The sequence below is a fragment of the Triticum urartu genome, chromosome 1A (assembly GCF_056163025.1).
Source record: "Triticum urartu cultivar PI428250 chromosome 1A, HENAU_Tu73, whole genome shotgun sequence".
Lineage (NCBI taxonomy): Eukaryota > Viridiplantae > Streptophyta > Magnoliopsida > Poales > Poaceae > Triticum > Triticum urartu.
The window spans coordinates 30237639-30254877 of NC_141873.1; positions in this window are offsets into that span (position 1 = coordinate 30237639).

Below are 17239 nucleotides of genomic sequence, written 5' to 3' on the forward strand. Positions count from 1 at the left end.
TTTCTGGCATCATTCATCGTTCACAGACTAAAATATTGGACGAAATTTTTTTCTGGCATCATTCATCGTTCACAGACTAAAATATTAGACTCCCAAAACTACCTTCAAGGTTAGAATGTCGTGCGGTCCTCTCTTATTTATTAGCCCACACAAGCGCGCGCGCGCGCACACACACACACGCACACACGCACACACGCGCGCGCACACACACACACACACACACACACACACACACACACACACACACATATATATATATATATATATATATATATATATATATTGTATTGATGTCCCACCTAGAAGAAAAGATGTTATTACACATAGATCTGGCACTAACCATTCTCAACCTCCTACAAATCTCATTGAATGTAAATCCAATTGGTTAAGGCCCCAAACCTGTTAGAATGGAAGAAGATCATTTATAATTTTCCAATAATTCCAAGGATAAATCCTGAATGGTCACATGGTTCATTCATGGATGACAAGAAGGTGTGGACGTTTAGTCTCCCCCATCCTCAAGTGGCGGGCGGCGGCGGCGGAGGAGGACACCCGTTTATGTGTTGTCTTCTCATGCTCTTAGTGGAGTGTGAAAGAACAATACCCGTTCAAAAAAAAAGTGATTATTTCAGCAATCATAGTCCATGAGTAGACACATACAACCTAAACAATTTGACAGACACAATGTTCTATTGATTTTGGTGACGGTCAATAATAGGTTATGTATCATCCTATCCTCGATCAATTATTTTTGGGTCTTGTCATCACTTTGTAAAACATTTCATATGTTTCTTATGATACTTCAATGAAGATGCTTGTGTGCGCCGAGTGATGCTTATGACCAATGGGGGAAGGGGGGTCAACCTCATTTCGAAAAAAGAAACTTCACAACACGAGAGAAAATATAATTGCTGCTACATTACAGGGCTGTGATAGTGGGTTTAGACGTGTGAACCGCTCAAGCGAGACATCCCAATAAATCAGTAATGATGATTTCGGTCGATTGAATCATTCATGTCGAGGGCTGGAAGAATACACCGTGCCATCATGTATAATAGATATCAGAGTACCTAGGCTACCAAATAAAGAAACAAGGTCCTTTGTGTCGATCGAGGCTGAATCCCAAGATCGGTCTATGGCTCCTGCACGCCAATCAGGTTTCTTCTAACATATATACTTGCCATATGCTCACATTTTCATGTCATAGAGAGGCAGCCACTTTCATGCACGAAACTGGTTGAAGCTTGATGTTGTTATAATAAAGTTATGCTGCAACCAATGTCCGGATTCAGTTGATTACTCTACACCAAGTTGCACGTCTAAAACTTTGATTGATGCCTGGAAGAAACATTGACTTTTACAAAATAGGTGCCGCTATCAATTGGATCAAAACGAGACTGATCCAGTAGTGTACTCCTATATATGCATTATGCAGCGTGTGTACAATATGAAATAATTTCAGAAAACTGAAAAAAATACATATAGGTCGACAATTTTACATCATGTGTCCATATCCCATGTTTTCACTCGCACATGCACAATGCACTGTCGCCTGCTTTGTTCTTGTTGGTAGCAAACCTCATGAAAGAAATTAAGCATCATAATATCCCTCGTTCAGATGACTATTCTATCTCTCGAAACATGTAGGGCTTATTTGGTTGGCGTCCTCGCTGTGCCGCGCCTTGCCTGGAGCATCGCAGGGATCTGTTGGGAGTTTTTTTGGTTGTTGCCGTCAAATGAAAACTTGCTTGCCGAGGCATCCACACATCTTGATTGTCCTAGAAGATGTGTGACTGGAACGTTGGCATCGATTGTTCTAGAAAGTGATTGGGGGAAACAACAACGACACTACAACGACGTTGCATCCGGTGTAGGAGAAGCTCCACTCTTTGAGACGACGCCATCACTTGTGTACTGTGGAAGAGCTCTGACTGCCAGCCACAGAAATGAGGTCGAATGCCCTGCCGGAGCTCTACCTTTCATTGCAAGGAATCATGATTCAGCTCTAACTCAAATTTTCATTGTATCCCATTTCTAAATTATGTCCACTCGCTAGTGCCACTCATAGTGTCGGCCATTCTTGGTGTCTCCATAGACTTGTCCATACTGTACGCCATTGTCACACACCTCCATTGTAGTTTCGAGCATTGCTTCTTCGACACCAGCTGAATAAGTATTTATACACATGGTGTAAGTACAAACTTCATTGCTTCATCAAACTTCACGTGCCTACCTCTTTATTTTCTATCCTTCAAGTGTAGTCATAGTTGTCAAGGGACTAACATCTCCAATATGCATTACTGCATCCAATGTATCCATCCTTGACATGCCACAAGCTGGGCCCCTCCTTGGTTATGGAAATAGGGTCCACGAGGTTAAAAGATCTCTCCATGCAAACTACAGGTGGCACTCATTGTGTCAGCTATTTTTGCTCTCTCCATAGACTTCTCCTTATGCAGTTTCCTAACACATCTCCCTTGTAGTTTCGAGCATTGCTTTTACTACATAAAAGAAACTAGTTATCTATAGATAGGGTGTAAGTGCAAACTTCATTGCTTCACTAAACTTCACGTGTCTTCCTGTTTATTTATTGTTCTTCATTCAACTTTACTTTTAGTTATGGAAAACTAACATCTATATGGTGCATTAGTGCATTCAGTATATGCAACCCTGACACGCAAAAAGTTGGACTCCATCTCGATTATGGAAGTAAGGTCCATGGGCTTAGAAATAAAACTATAAAGTTCCCAAACACTTCTCTCTCCATCGTCATCCCATACACCCTCATTCTTCTTGACAAGCTTGTATTCCTGTCATATCTTTTCGCTACAATGTGGCTGCTCTTACCCACTTACATTTCAGCAACCTAGCATGGTTGGCGATGGCTCAAAGGAAGAAGAAACAACCTTTGTGGTCCAACCAGCTGCCCCCAAATTTCTTAGGATTTATTTATTTTTACTTGAGACGATCACAAACAAAAATACACATCACAACAAACATGTGCATAAATCAACAAAAATCCTTAGCCCAAATGATTGTGGAAATGTTATTCATCATTGACATTGATTATTATGTACACAAAATGGTTCCCATGGTTTGATACGGAATGAATGATTACCCAGTTTAATTATTTATGGCATTATATGTAGTCACCATGCATGTGTCTTTATACAAGGCTTACGAGACACCCCATGGTGAAGTGACTAAGGATGTTTTAATTCTAATGAATTTGCATCCCAATGTCTTTATGTACTATTTAAGAAGAAAGAGTCAAAACTCTCCAATTTTTATTACAATAGCAATCAAAGTTCTTTCATCAATATAGAACCACAAATCATACCATACACCCGGACATAGCGTAACTAGCTAGGCCCCATGGAAAAACATAGATGCCCATAAATAACACAAAATAAGAGAACCAAAACTACAAAATAAACTCTATCCTCACAAGGACATAACTATTAGGATCACCACATGAATGCATTACTCAATAATCTTGTAGGTAAAGTCACATCAACTTACATAGTGAGAGGAGAGATAGATGCGCCGGGACATAGTAGCCTCTTTGCTAACTGGGTTCCTAAATATGAAGATCCAGAGAAAATAGTCGGAGATGATGTTTCTGAGGGTGCCAGACACCAAGTGATGCTTGTTGCAGAAAACACAGGCGTTGCGAGAGTCCCATATTTTGTAAAAGATAGAGAGGGTGACGGTGGGCCAAATGTTGATGTCAAGGCCCTAGCAGGGTGTGAGGGTTACAAATGTGGTCGATGGTGGTAGGGGCATTGAGGGTGAGGAGCATCCAAACCTACGCTGTCTCGGGGCATAGGATGACAAGGTGAGCTGCATCCTCGCAGTAATGATCACATCATGGGACGAAGGACTCGATGGATATGGTCTTGTGGAGTAAGTTCGCCTTGGTGCTCAACCTATCTCTGAACAAAAGCCATGCAAAAATCTTGACCTTGATTGGGGCTGACGATTCCCTAATGAAATTGACATTGACATCAATCTTGGAGTAGGGGGAGAGTAGTGAGTAAGTACACCTAGAGGAGAATGAAGTCCCATGGATGAGGAGCTTGTCATCCAGAGCATCATTGAAGGTAACATCCTGCAACAAAGACAAAATAGCAACAAGTTCGACAAAAGCAACACAAGTTTGGCGATTCCGTAGGTTAGCGAGTAATCTATTTTGCAAGACGTGGGATACTAGACCGAGGGGGGAGGTGGAGTGAGAGTAAATGTGGGGGAAGGCTGAGGCTTGGTTTTATTCGATCAACCAAGTATCAAGGCAGAAGAAGGTGGAAGTGCCATTATTGGTAAGGACGTAGGAGATATTTTGGAGAAGGGAGATGGCCGTTCACTATTTTCCAGAGGAAGGAAGAGTTTTTTTGTCAAAGTTGACAGAGTATTGATTACGGTACAAATGGACTAAAGGGAGTTCGTGGTTTTGTAAAAGCTTGAAGTAAAATTCCACGTGGGGAAAATTGTTTTGAAGTTGGAGGTTTTTGATGCCTACACCACCGGTCATCTTGGGTTGACATACGTTTTTCCAAGCAGTAAGGTACTTGGTACCAGATGGTAGCCCAAATGGACCTACAGAAGCATCCAAGTTCTTTATGATCTTCTTTGCTAAGCAGAAGATGAACATGAAGTAGGTGGCTAGGGAGTCTAGAGTGGAAGAGAACAACGTAACCCACCTCCCCCCGCAAGAGAGCAAGTGGGCTGCCTAACTAGGTAGATATTTGCAAAAACATTGAATGTTAGGTTCAAAGGTGAAAGAAGGCATGCATGTATCATGTATGGGATGGAGGGAGGGCGTAGATCTAGGGGCAGTAGGAGAGATGGTAGCCGAAAGTGTTTCTAATGTTTTGAGGAAAGAAAGGGTCGACATGGACCAATATGAAAGTGGTCTTGTTAAAATTGATGGAGAGGCAGGCGGCAAGAGCGAAATCATCGAGAATATTTCTTACGACGACTGCCGCATTAACAGATTCATGAGCGATGATGAGGGTGTCATACGCATATTGGAGAACTGTTGGAGGGAGGTTCAAGTAAATCGGTTGATAGAGCAAGTTTGGGGAGTGTGCATGCATGATCACGCGTTGAAGCAGGTCAGCGATGATGATGAAGATATAAGGGGAGACATGGTCTCCTTGTCGAAGACCATTTTGCAGTTGATCTAGGCGCCTGGGACACCATTTAGGAGACCTAGGTGGGAGGGAAACCTCTAGTGGAAAGGATCAACAAGGAGACTCCAAGAAAACATAGTCGAAAGCTTTATGGAAGTCGAGCCTGAACACCATGGTAGGAGATTTTCTTATATGGTAGTCACTAAGGAGACCCATCACATAGATGAAGTTTTCTGTGACATTCCTCCCAAAGATGAAGCCCGTTCATCCCCCTGGACAAGTAGAGGGATTAGGGGTTTGAGCCTATTTGTTAGGATTTTGGCAATCACTTTGAATTTTGTAGAGAGATAGGACAGAAGGCATCCGATGATCTAGCAGGCTCTTTCTTAGGAAGTAGGATCATGTGGGCCCTGTTAAAATGGTCGATGTTAGTAAGGAGGTGGTTGAAATCATCAAAGACAGGTATTAGAGTACCCTTGATGGAAGTCCAGAACTACAAGTAGAATCTTGGTCCGAGGCCATTGGGACTGGGCTAACATTAGGGTTCATTTGGAAGAGGCACCAATGATACCATGGAAGGTTTTTATAGGATCGAAGCTTTTGGTCATGGGAGGTTAATTCGACCCCTAGTCCACAAGGATATCGATCTTATTCTTGCAAAATCACTGTGAGGCAGAAATATGAAAGTACTTGGTGTTTTCATCACCGTCAATGGTAGTACTATTAACTTTAGAGCTTTGCTTCCAGAAGAGGATTTTTTGTGGGATTGCACGCTGAAGGGACGTAATGATGATGAGTCTTGGAGAGGTTTTGGGTCACGAGATATTTCATTTTTCTGAAGGGAATCAATGCGATTAATAATAAGTTCGCAATTTTGTCTCTCTTGTGAGCCGGTCTAATAGTTTTGGACCAACCCATGCGTCAGTTCCTGGTTTTCTTAATGGCGATGGCAAGGCGACTATCAGAAGAGAGGGGCTGACGGTCTTGAGACCAAGCAGAGGAGACAAACCTGCTGCAAGCTGGGTGAAGGGCCCAGAAGGTTTCAAAACAAGAAAAGGTGGGAGCAAGGGATGAGGGAAGAGACATTGACGACTAGTGGGACATGATCAGCCGCGAGCTAGGTTAGGGAGGAGAGAGTGGAGTTCGGAAACTTATCCTCCCACACGTGGTTGAAAAAAGCACGGTATAGATGTTTGAGGGTCAATCCGAGGAGATTGTTTGACCAGGTGAAAGTGCGATCGAGAAGTAGTAGCTCAAGCAACAGGAGGTCCAAGATTGTAGTGTTAAACATATTTGCTTCGGAGGCATGGAAGTTCACATTGTTTTACTCATTAGCAGAATGAATTAAGTTGAAATTGCCAATGAATAGCCAAGGCATAGCACCATCAGGCGCAATGTCTGTAAGTTCCTGAAGGAATGCAGGTTTGAGGGGGCGTTGAGATGGCGCTAAACATTAGAGATAAGGAAGGTGATGTCAGATGTCGGGCGAAAGAGTTTGAGAGAGGCTGTGAAGAGGCCATGAGAGTGTGGTCTAGCAGGGTGAGCGCAAGGGAGTTAGTTGACCAAGAAACGTGCCCCCATCCTAGGAGGGACACAAATTTGTAAAGGAAGCTAGGAATAAACGAGTTTAACTTGGCAATGGATAATGTTTCTATCTTAAATTCTTGGATGAGAGCAACATACAGGTTTAAGGAGATAATCTCAGAGAAAATGCCACTGCATTTGTCACCGTCGCCTAAACCTCTCACAATCCCTGATATGATAGAGAAAGATGTTCGACTCATAACGAAACCACGTCACGCCGGGAGCAACATTCTTTTCCTACAAACACATTTGACGGTCCGCGTTCAAACCTCTGAAAATCTAGTCGACGGTAAAACACACTGAGCAAAGACCTCCAAACAATAGCCATGCAGAATTTTGTAGTCACAACCGGCGAGTGTTCTAAAAAAAGTTTGAGAATACATGATGAAAATTGAATTTCACCGATGACCGATCTCCTTGACAAACCCGGTAGTTGATCCTGAAACAAACACATTTGTGTTGAAATATGAGCCTTTTCAACCATGGAGAATTACCGCAAATTTGGGCATGCGACCCTCGGAAATTCCAGTGAGAAACGCTTCAAAGGAGAAAAAAAAGGCATACACACACATGCAAACATTATCACACACGGGTAAAATAAAAACAGAAACCTTCTGGCCGTTGATCGGCAGGCTGCGCTGGATGCAGCAGCAGGCAGCAGGATGTGGACGGTGAATGATGGGGTCGCGCATCCACCCTATCACGCGAACGTTCGCGCTTGAGTGCGTTTCATCGATCAAAAAAAAAAAGAAAGCCTATGGTCTCCTCCGTCCACCGCCCACCAGACCAAATCGCCGCCGCCTCGCTCCTACCTACCCCGGCGGCCGCCGCCGGCGAAGCACACCCCAGGCTGCACCCCCCCTCCCCCCCTCCAGCATCCTCTCTCTATTCCTCGCACGCGGCATCGGTTCCTCCCCAGCGAGGGGCCCCACGGTGCGGCTGTGGGGTGGCCGTCGAGGTCGCGGGTGGGCCCCCGCTCGCTTCCCCGACCGATCACCTCTGCCGGCTCCTCCCTTGGCTCGCTTCACCGGCCATGTGTGGCTCGGGCCCATATTTCTTTGCCGAGCCGGACAGGGACGGGGTCGGAGATGCTCTGAACTTCAAGAGGAGATATTTGGACTGCAAATGGACGAATTTTTCTATGAGCGCACGCACATGGTATCACATGGTTTGTTGCTGAAGACATGGATGGGCTCATATTGTCGAACTGAACGGTAAAGTTTCTCCCTTCATGATCTTATTGGCTTCGAATTCTCTCCAAAGACTGAAAAAAATTTCAGGTTGGTAGAATTTTGAAGATAACCAATGTTTTTTTTTTACTATTCACATTCAGTCTCGTCCGTTGCTAGAATTACCACCTTAAGAATATGCTATCTTTGCCTCGAGATGGACACATATTATACTTAACTTCAAGTGGATTCATTTTTTAGACAAAAGACATCTATTATATTTATACTTAACTTCAAGTGGAGTCATTGGGTGCATTTTTCTATGAGCACGGATAATATTAGTATATTGTTAGTGGCTAAAGCTAAACTTATTGCCTTGTGATTGCTCCCAGACCAAACCAATCATACTGCTCACGAAATAAAAAACCTGAACCGTGAGATAAATCGTCCGTGGGACCCACATGTCATCGAGGATTAGGCAGTTCTCCAGCGTTTTAGCCGTCGTGCGTAGTGGGCGGCGGTTTCGAATTTCGTGCCATTACCCCGTCCACCCCCACCTCTCGCCGCCCATTCCTCCACTTTCCCCCTTTGCTTTCGCCGTTGGTTGGTGCTCGGAGGCGGTTCCAAATCCGCCGGGTTGTGGTCGACGGCGGGGCGCGCCACGAGGGTCGTCGTCCGCTGCGGCTCTGGTACTGCTCCTACGCGCGCTCCTCGTCTTTGTCCCTGCTTGTTTCTCCACTCGCCCGTCCTCCTTTTTCTGATGAGGCCGCTCGTTTTCTAGTGAGGTCGCGGTCGTTGTCAGGGAGGTCGAGGTAGAGGCCGAGGTCGCGGTCGGGGTTAGGGAGGTCGAACTCATTTTCCGGCGAGGTTGAGGTCACCCCAGCGGACTACTTCGTTTGGGAAACCGCCGGATTGGCAGGGGTGGGTTAGGGTTGTGCTCATCCCGTCGTTTTTGCGTTGCAGTAGGGGGTGAGCTCGTGCATATGGTTCAGGGAGGATGAGTGGTTCGCGGCGATAGAGCCTCTTCTGTGGATTGAAGCCTCGCGGTGGATCTGGTGTTTTTGATGAGTGTTTTCCCCCCGCGGTGTGCAACTCTGTCGCCCCTTGCGTGCAAATTAGGAGCAGTAGTAGACAATTTTTGAGATAATATAGCCAATCTGCCAGCCTTCTGGTGGTTCTCGTGGGTCATGTGTTTTTCTCCTCTTGTTTGTAATTAGGGACCATTACATGTGCAAATTAGTACTTGTGCAAATTAGGGACCATTACCTGTGCTAACCAACTAAGAGGGTGAAACTTGTATCACGACCACTTTTTAGTTGGTAGACACTTGTGTTCCAGTTGCACAAAATTCTATCCAGTTGGCTTCATTCATATAGTAGATGGCTGTCCCTATGTTCTGCAGTTGCACCAATTTTTTGCTAGTTGGGTGTCTACATACTGTTCAGTTGCACAAGTTGCCTGCTCAGTTGGCTACATCACTTTTACTAGTTGGCTGTCCATATGTTCTACACCTGCACTAGTTTGTCCCGCTTAGTTGGTTTGCTGTTTTGCACTAGGTCGACCGTCTATATGTTGTTCATTTGCACAATTAGATGGATGCATCCATATACTAATTGGCTGTATATATATACTGTTTTTGTGTTGCAGAAGTTGCTCTGCTTTCGTGGTCAAGTTGGTTGTCCATGTGTTTTACAATGGACACTAGTTGCCCTGCTTAGTTTGCTTGCTATTTTGTGCTAGGTTGTCTGTCTACGCGTTGTTCAGTTGCACAAGTTGCCTGATTAGTTGGCTGCATCCATGTACTAGTTGGTTCTGTACTTCATTTTGCGCATCTTCTAACTCATTTTGCGCATGAGTTGGCTGTTTTCCCCTCTGCTGTGTGCAACTAGGGACTCTTGTTTGTGCAATTTTAGCACCAATGCTTGCCAGTTTTCCAATATAATCTACCCAATCCACCAGCGTTTGTGGTGGCTGTGGTGGTTTATGTGTTATTCTCGTGCTTTTGTGCAACTAGGACCCCTTTGATTTGTGCAAATTAGTACCAGTGCTTACCAATTTTCCATTTTTAATTTTTCTCAATGTGCAAGTCTTTTTGTTGTGGATATGGTTGTTTTAATGTGTCTCCCCTCATGTTCAACTAGGGACATTTTTTTCAGAATAAGTTATCTCACCGAGCTTGTTGCCTTTACTTAACTTTTTTCTGTCTAGGTATTACTTGTCACAGTTGGCAAGTAATAATTAGGCAGAAAAAAGTTAGTTGGCTTATTTGATGTCCAGTTTGCACAAGGTTTACTGCCCAGTTGGCTGCATCATTGTAGTAGTTGGTTGTCCACATCTTCTAACTATGTTTTTTTTGTTGTATTTCCTGCCGCAGGGCAAAAATGGTTATAATAGGAGGAGATACGGATGGCAATGAAGGAGATGTATTTTTATTCACTTTTTTTCTTTTGTTTTTGAGTTGTTTTCAACTTATGCATGTATGCTAATGTCTTTTTTTTTTCATGTTTTCTTTTGGTTGCTTAATCAGCGCTGGAAGTCAGCCGCTTCGCCGGAACTCGAAGCGTCCTGCTAATTGCCAGCCACGACCTGCGCAGAGTGTTGAGCAGGGAGAGGATGTTGAGGTAAGTGGCATGCTGATGACACAAGTCCATTTTTTTGGTTTTGTTCGGGTCATATAACATTTTTTTTTGTTTTTTCCCATGCTCATGTTTTTTATTTTTTTCTTAGGATGCTGATCATTTCCGTGTTGTAAAGCGGACTAGACGTGCAACACTTGGCAAGGGAGCTGAGTCATCTTCTAGGGTAAGTAAAATCTCAAATATAAGTGTTTTTCTCGCCTTTTTTAGATAGTGATGAAATTATGCAGCAGTTCGGACAATTATTTTTGTTTTTAGTCTGTCAATAACAACCTTTTGTAGTTGACATCTCTAGTCATATTGATTTAAATACAGTTGACATTAGTTGGCATTAGTTGGCATCTTGTAGTTCACTAGTTGGCATCTTTTCATAGTTGACATCAGTGGTCATTTTTTTGTGCAGGCAGCAGTTGCTGGAGAAGCTGTCGCATCTTCCGCAACAGATGCTGAGGTATGTGGGTTTTGTGTGTGTGTTTATGAGCTATTTGAATAGTTCTTTGCAAACCTTTTTTTTAGTTACTGTTTTTCTTATGTTGCAGTATCATTTCTTATTGTTGCACATACACTAGAACTTTTTGTAGCTGCCAGGTCTCGTTCTTTTTTTATTTACTGTTTTATTGTTGCACATTCAGTTGCACACTGGCAGTCTTGCAGTTGTCCTCATGAGCTTTATTAGTTGCACAAATACATCATATTAGTTGGCATGATCCATTTTATGAATATATAGCTCATTCTAATACTGATCCAAATGATGATTGCTAGTTTTTTTTCATTCTTGTTTTTTCTCTTGTGTTTAATGTTTGTGTAATGCTTTCATTTTCTAATCAACAGTGCAGCGGTGAAGGAGTTGAGGTGGCTCCAGGGGAAGATGTGGAGCGACCATCACAAGCAGGCAGGATAAGGGCATCACCAGCGCGCTTTGAAAATTTCAACGCCTCTCTAACCCCACTACAGAAATCAGAGCTAGTTTCGAGGTCGGTCGGGGGGCTATTGAACTTATCAGACACACTTCCAGCGGACCTCACTAAGTTCCTGGTGCAGTCCTACCAGCCACAGACCTCTGAAATGGTTTTCCCAGGAAGGGGAAGGATCCGTGTCGATGCTGACAGTGTTCAGAGGGTATTTGATCTCCCAAACAAGGGTCCAAAAGTCAGATATTTAGTTGACAAGGATGCCACTAGGAGATTCAGACAGGCTTTCAACATAACTGGAAATTCTCATCCCCAGATCACTACATGGCTCAAGATGATTCAGGATATGGCTGGAAGAACGGATGACACATTCTTTATGGCCTGGCTTGCGGTTGCCTTCAGCACTTTTCTAGCACCAACCACGGCCTTGAAGCTCAGCCCAAAGTGTTATGGACTTGTGCTAGATCATCAAATGCTAAAGAATACAAACATCTGCCTCTTTGTAGCAGAACACATTAACGAAGCTTTCCGGAACATGGACCAGGAGAAGCAAACTGTCTGCTGCTGCTTGTATCACTTGATGGTTAGTGAAAACGACCACTTTTTTCCATCTGTTCCTGTTCTTTCTGTGCAGTTATAGTTTGCTGAAATTCTCATAACAATAACTGAACTTGGCCTTTTCTTTTGTTTGGGTCTGGTGCAGATACTATACCTTGATGCGCTCGTACATGACATCCCAGTAAGCAACTGCGGATACGATCGAATGCATGGGATAGTACTCTAATTGCCAAGGTGATCAAGAAGGATACTATCTCTCCTGGTGTGTTCGGCAAATTACAAGTGAGTTCTTTTTTGTTTTTTTCCAACAGTGTCTTCCTTCTATGTTCTTTTGATGTCTGGTCACTCTTTTTGGAAATTGCACAAAAAACTGTCATCAGCTGGCACAACAATGCATGTAGTTGCACAGATTGTAGCTTTCAGTTTGGCAATCTGCGCACATGTTCATTTTAAATTGGCACACCATCTTTTTTAAGTTGCACAGTTTTACTAGTCTTGTTGCACAGATGTGTTGCATCAGTTGGTAGAAACTTCTTTTAGGTGCCATGTGTGTTGCACAGTTTTTGTGTCTTTGTTCAGTTGCATATATGTATAGTTGAATTTGTCTACCCCAGTATCTTGTTGTAGTTGCACAGGTTGTAATTTGTGGTTTCATTCAACACACAAATCTATTTTTGATAACCTTGTTATTTTCTGTTTCTCTTTTTTTTTCACATCAGCTTAAAGAGGAGTATAGAGGCACGGAGCAGACACCACTGTTTGGTGGAATTTTGCAAGCTGAAGCATTCGTGGCATCCAAGTTACCAATAACATACAATCCGCAGGTTAGTGTTTTGCATACAGAAACTTGTATCACTTACCAATATTTTTCTATTGGCTGGGATGTATGTTCAGATGGACATGTATAACTTTTGTAGTTGCGAGAATACAGAATTTAGTTGGCTGTGATGTATGTTCAGTTGCACATATAAGCTTTTGTAGTTGCACATGTTCTTTTGGACAGTCAAAGTGTTCATTTACAACCATTGTCATCAACTTTTGGCAGAATGCATGTTTTTTAGTTTGTGCCACAGTGCATGTGTAGTTGGCTAGAATCATGTTTTTAGTTGGCCAGAAAGTGTGTATTAGTCGTTTTTGCTTATCACATCATGGTCAGTTACAGACATTTTTACTTTTTATTTTTTCTTTCTAACTGAATCAGTACTGAATCTTTTTTGTTTTGATGCAGAAAAAGGCAAAGATTGCGAAAGTGGTCAATGAGCTGTGCAAGGCTGTAACTGAACATGTTGGCACCTTCATTGAAGAAGTTGCCAAGATCGATGACGAGGAACCAGATATTGATCCTTACGTACAGCAGCCATCAATGCCAACTGGGCCGTCACGCCGTGCTCCAAAAAGAAAGAGACGGCGGTCAACTATACAAGAAGAAGAAGAATTTGTTGAGGATGAGTCAGAAGAAGATGAGGAAATGGAAGCAGCGATAGATGCTGATGACGATGAGGAGACAGATGCGGATGAATCAGAGGAGGAGGATAAGGATGAGGATGACAATGAAGAAGATGCAGAGGAGGAGGAGGATGAGGAGGAAGAGGAGGAGGATGAGGAGGAGGAGGAGGACAAACAAGAAGAGGACAAAGGAGAGGAGGAGGACAAGGAAGAAGATAGTGATGCAGAGGAGGAGGAAGAAGAAGGTGAGGCCAAAGAGGGGGACGGGGACAAAGGGGCAACAGTTGATGGCAGTGAGAGGGGAGAAGACAAAGGCGCAGCAGCTGATGGCAGTGAGAGGGAAGAAGACGATGATGAAGAAGATGAGGATGATTATGGTGATGATAAAGGGGGATCCAATGGAGGCAGCGACAGCAGCGATGACGATGACAACGCCCCTGGTTCTGGTGGTACAGGTGGCAACACATTCAGGAGGACTAGCACTCATGCCACCCCTGCGAGCAGCAGCAATTCATTGAGTAGCAGGAGCACACTACAGATGTTGATTGACAAAACTTGCTGGAAAGACAAGGATTTGCCAAAGTCAAAGAAAAATGACGAAGCAGAGTCTCAGGGCAGCATTGATATGTTCAAGCTCTGCAACTTGAAGCCAGCTTTGCCAACCACCTTTCCCGTGCCAGATTTCAGCGACAAAGATATGTGTGAGAAGATCAACTTTGCCATTGACAAGAGCCTGTTCTTATCAAGTGATGCTGAAAAGAATCAAATTGACATGGAGGAAGCAGGAAAGGGTCTTGACTGGGTTCATTCAAAGGAAAGATACAAGGAATATTTAAAGCAGCTCCCAAACCTAAGCTCCAGCAAGAGCAAGGCAGCATCCACGGCAAACCCTCACGTGGTCCAGAAGCGTAAAGCAGTTTCAATGAAGAAGAATCTGCAGTTGCCTCAAACCAAGGAGAAGATGATGAGTGCAGATGCTGAAGTAAATATGGTCAAGGAAGCTGTGCTTCAAACTGATATGCCAACAGTAGTGAGCAGAGAGCCAACCAATGTCAGAGAAGTTCAACAGATCAAGGGGAAGACTCCCCTTTCAAAAGTCCCACCAAAACCACCTAAGCAGAAGATTGTCAAGTTTGCCAGGGGCGCAAAGGGGGAATAGGCCACAAAAGATTTGGGGTTCAAAGACGAGAGAGAGCTGCGAGCCGCAGCCATTGATGCAGGGGTGCCAAGTTCTGCTAGGTTGCTGCCAACTCAGACTGGAAAGATGCCAACTACAGATACCAGTGTGCCAACTGATGTGTCAGTTAGCAGCATGGTCACAGTTAAAACCACCACAGCTGGTCAGGAAGGCACCACTGCAACTGCAAGTCCCAAGGTGCCTACTGATAGAGATGCTTCAATGCCAAACACAAAAGGAGGTGATCCAACTATCAAAGTGCCGTCCCCAAGAGCTGACTTTCAGCAACCATTAACACAAGAGGAGGTGTTCGACATTATAAGTAGGTGCAAACCTCCAAGGCCGCCAAGTACAACACTATTGCGAACCAAGTCAGTGAATGATGCACCCGTGTTTGTGCCGCAAGGAGATGCCCTGGTCCTTGAACCCTTACGAAGATCAAACTCTTATCATGGTGACGGGTTCTGCGATGCACCATCTTTTGACCTCTGCATAGATGGTGATGCTCCAGCACCTGCTCCAGCAGCAGAAACAGCGGAAGCCGGTGTGATCAGCATCGATGAGTGTGAGTTGGACCCAGCAGCTGTGAATGAAGGATGTGATGCTGCTGATGCTGGCAAGGCAATAGCTCAAGAACTAGATGTTGGTTCACCAGAGAATTGCCACACCCCGATATGCGCAGAACCAGAACTTGGCACGAGCAGTTCTTCGGGGCCACCTCTTGCACGAAGACAGAGGAGGGTAAGAAGGCCCGTAGCATCTCAAAGGTCTCCATTCATTGACTACAACAAGAAGAAGACTTTCAGCACCAATGAGGTAGTGAACAAGCTTTACGCTACCCTCTTGTATTGGGTCAGGCATCACAAAGGAGCAGATGATGGAGCTACCAGGTAAAATAACTCCCCACAGCCTACATACATATCTTTTTCAGTTGCATAGGACCAGCCACTTAGTTGCACAGAAAGCATAGCATGTTGCACATAACAGGGCTTTTAGTTGCACACTGTTCTGTTTTCATTTTCATGCACATTTTTTTGCTGCTGTGACCCTTCGAGCTAACTTGTCTTTTTATTGCTTTCAAAAAAAATTCAGCCCTGAGATAATCAGGTATGGTGCTTTCTACATTTCTTTAAAGGAGTTAGTTGATTCAATGAAGCCGGTTCAATGGTTGTCAAAAATTGTTATTGAGACTGGAATCTTACACATCATGGATAACTTACCAGAAGGGTCAAAGAAGGTTGTTATGCCACTGAGGTTTTCTGTAAGTTTTTCCAAAACCTTCTTTTTACCCTCATCTTTGTTCTGTAGCACTTTTTTCGTTGACCATTTGAGGGAGGCCTTTCACCTACTAAGGAGTTTTGAGCCATGTTTTATAATCTCTGCAGATAAAATTACAGCAAGGGATGCACAATGTGAATGAGATAAACAAGAAGTTTGATTACAAGAACCGTCTCGACAAGAAAGACTTGGTGAGTGTTGTGCCCACATGATCAATCTTTTTTTAGTTGGCACCCACAGCATGTCCAGTTGCACATGACACATCTGTTAGTTGGCAGATACTTGTTGCAACCCGTTTTTAACTTGACCAAGTCTTTTACTGTTTTTCTTAGCTACATCTTGTATTTGTGTCTGAAATCGTTCACGCTTGCAGGTCATGCTGCCAGTGCTCGAGTGCGCAGATGTAACCGATAAGGACGGAGGGAGGCATTATTGGGTCTTCAGTGTCAACTTGAGGGACGGACGCTTCGAAGTTCTTGATTCAAGCAGGACGCTAGACAACATTGAGATGATGAACACCGCCTCTACCATTGCGGGGGCAGTACGCCAGCTATGGAGGAAGCATTACCCAAAGTTCAGCATCGAGCACTTCCAGATTATTGACATTGACGTACCGAAGCAGCTCGGCAAGTAAGACAATAAGCATTTCATTCCTTCTCAATCAAATACCATCATTTTGTAGTTTTTAAATTTTTCTACATGTGCAATCTTTAGTATTTTTAAGACACAGTACTAGTCTTCAATCTGTTTTATCATTTTTATGAGTTTCTAATGGATTATCTAGGTAGTTGCAGAGTGGCGCATAAGTAGTTGCACACTGGCACGTAAGCAGTTGCACAGTGGCACATAATGAGTTGCAGTAGAACACAAGCAGTTGCACAGTAAGTAGTTGCACAAAGTGCATTACCTTTATTTGGTTTTAATTTTATGTGACAATTTTTTTGCCCATTTTTGCAGTAATGAGTGTGGGTTGTTCGCATTGCTTAACGCCACCGAGTGGAATGGTAGCCAACTGCCCAACTACGACCCCAAGGAAGTAGTCAACATCAGGAAGAAGCTGGCATATGATTGGGTCACCAATGTGCACAACACCGCCCCATGGAGGAAGTTGCTGAGATACGACAAGGAGTAGGTCAGTACTATTTTTTTCCTGCTCCATGGAGGAAGTTGCTGGTTTGTACAATTTTATTAAGTAGATTTTGTAGTTGCACACTACTAGTAATTGCGTTTGCAACTCAATATCATCACTTTTGTTGATACATTAGGAGCACTGGATATACAATTGTTCAACAACTAAATATTTAACCAGTTGCCAACAAAGGCAAAAATAGCAACTTTTTTTACACAG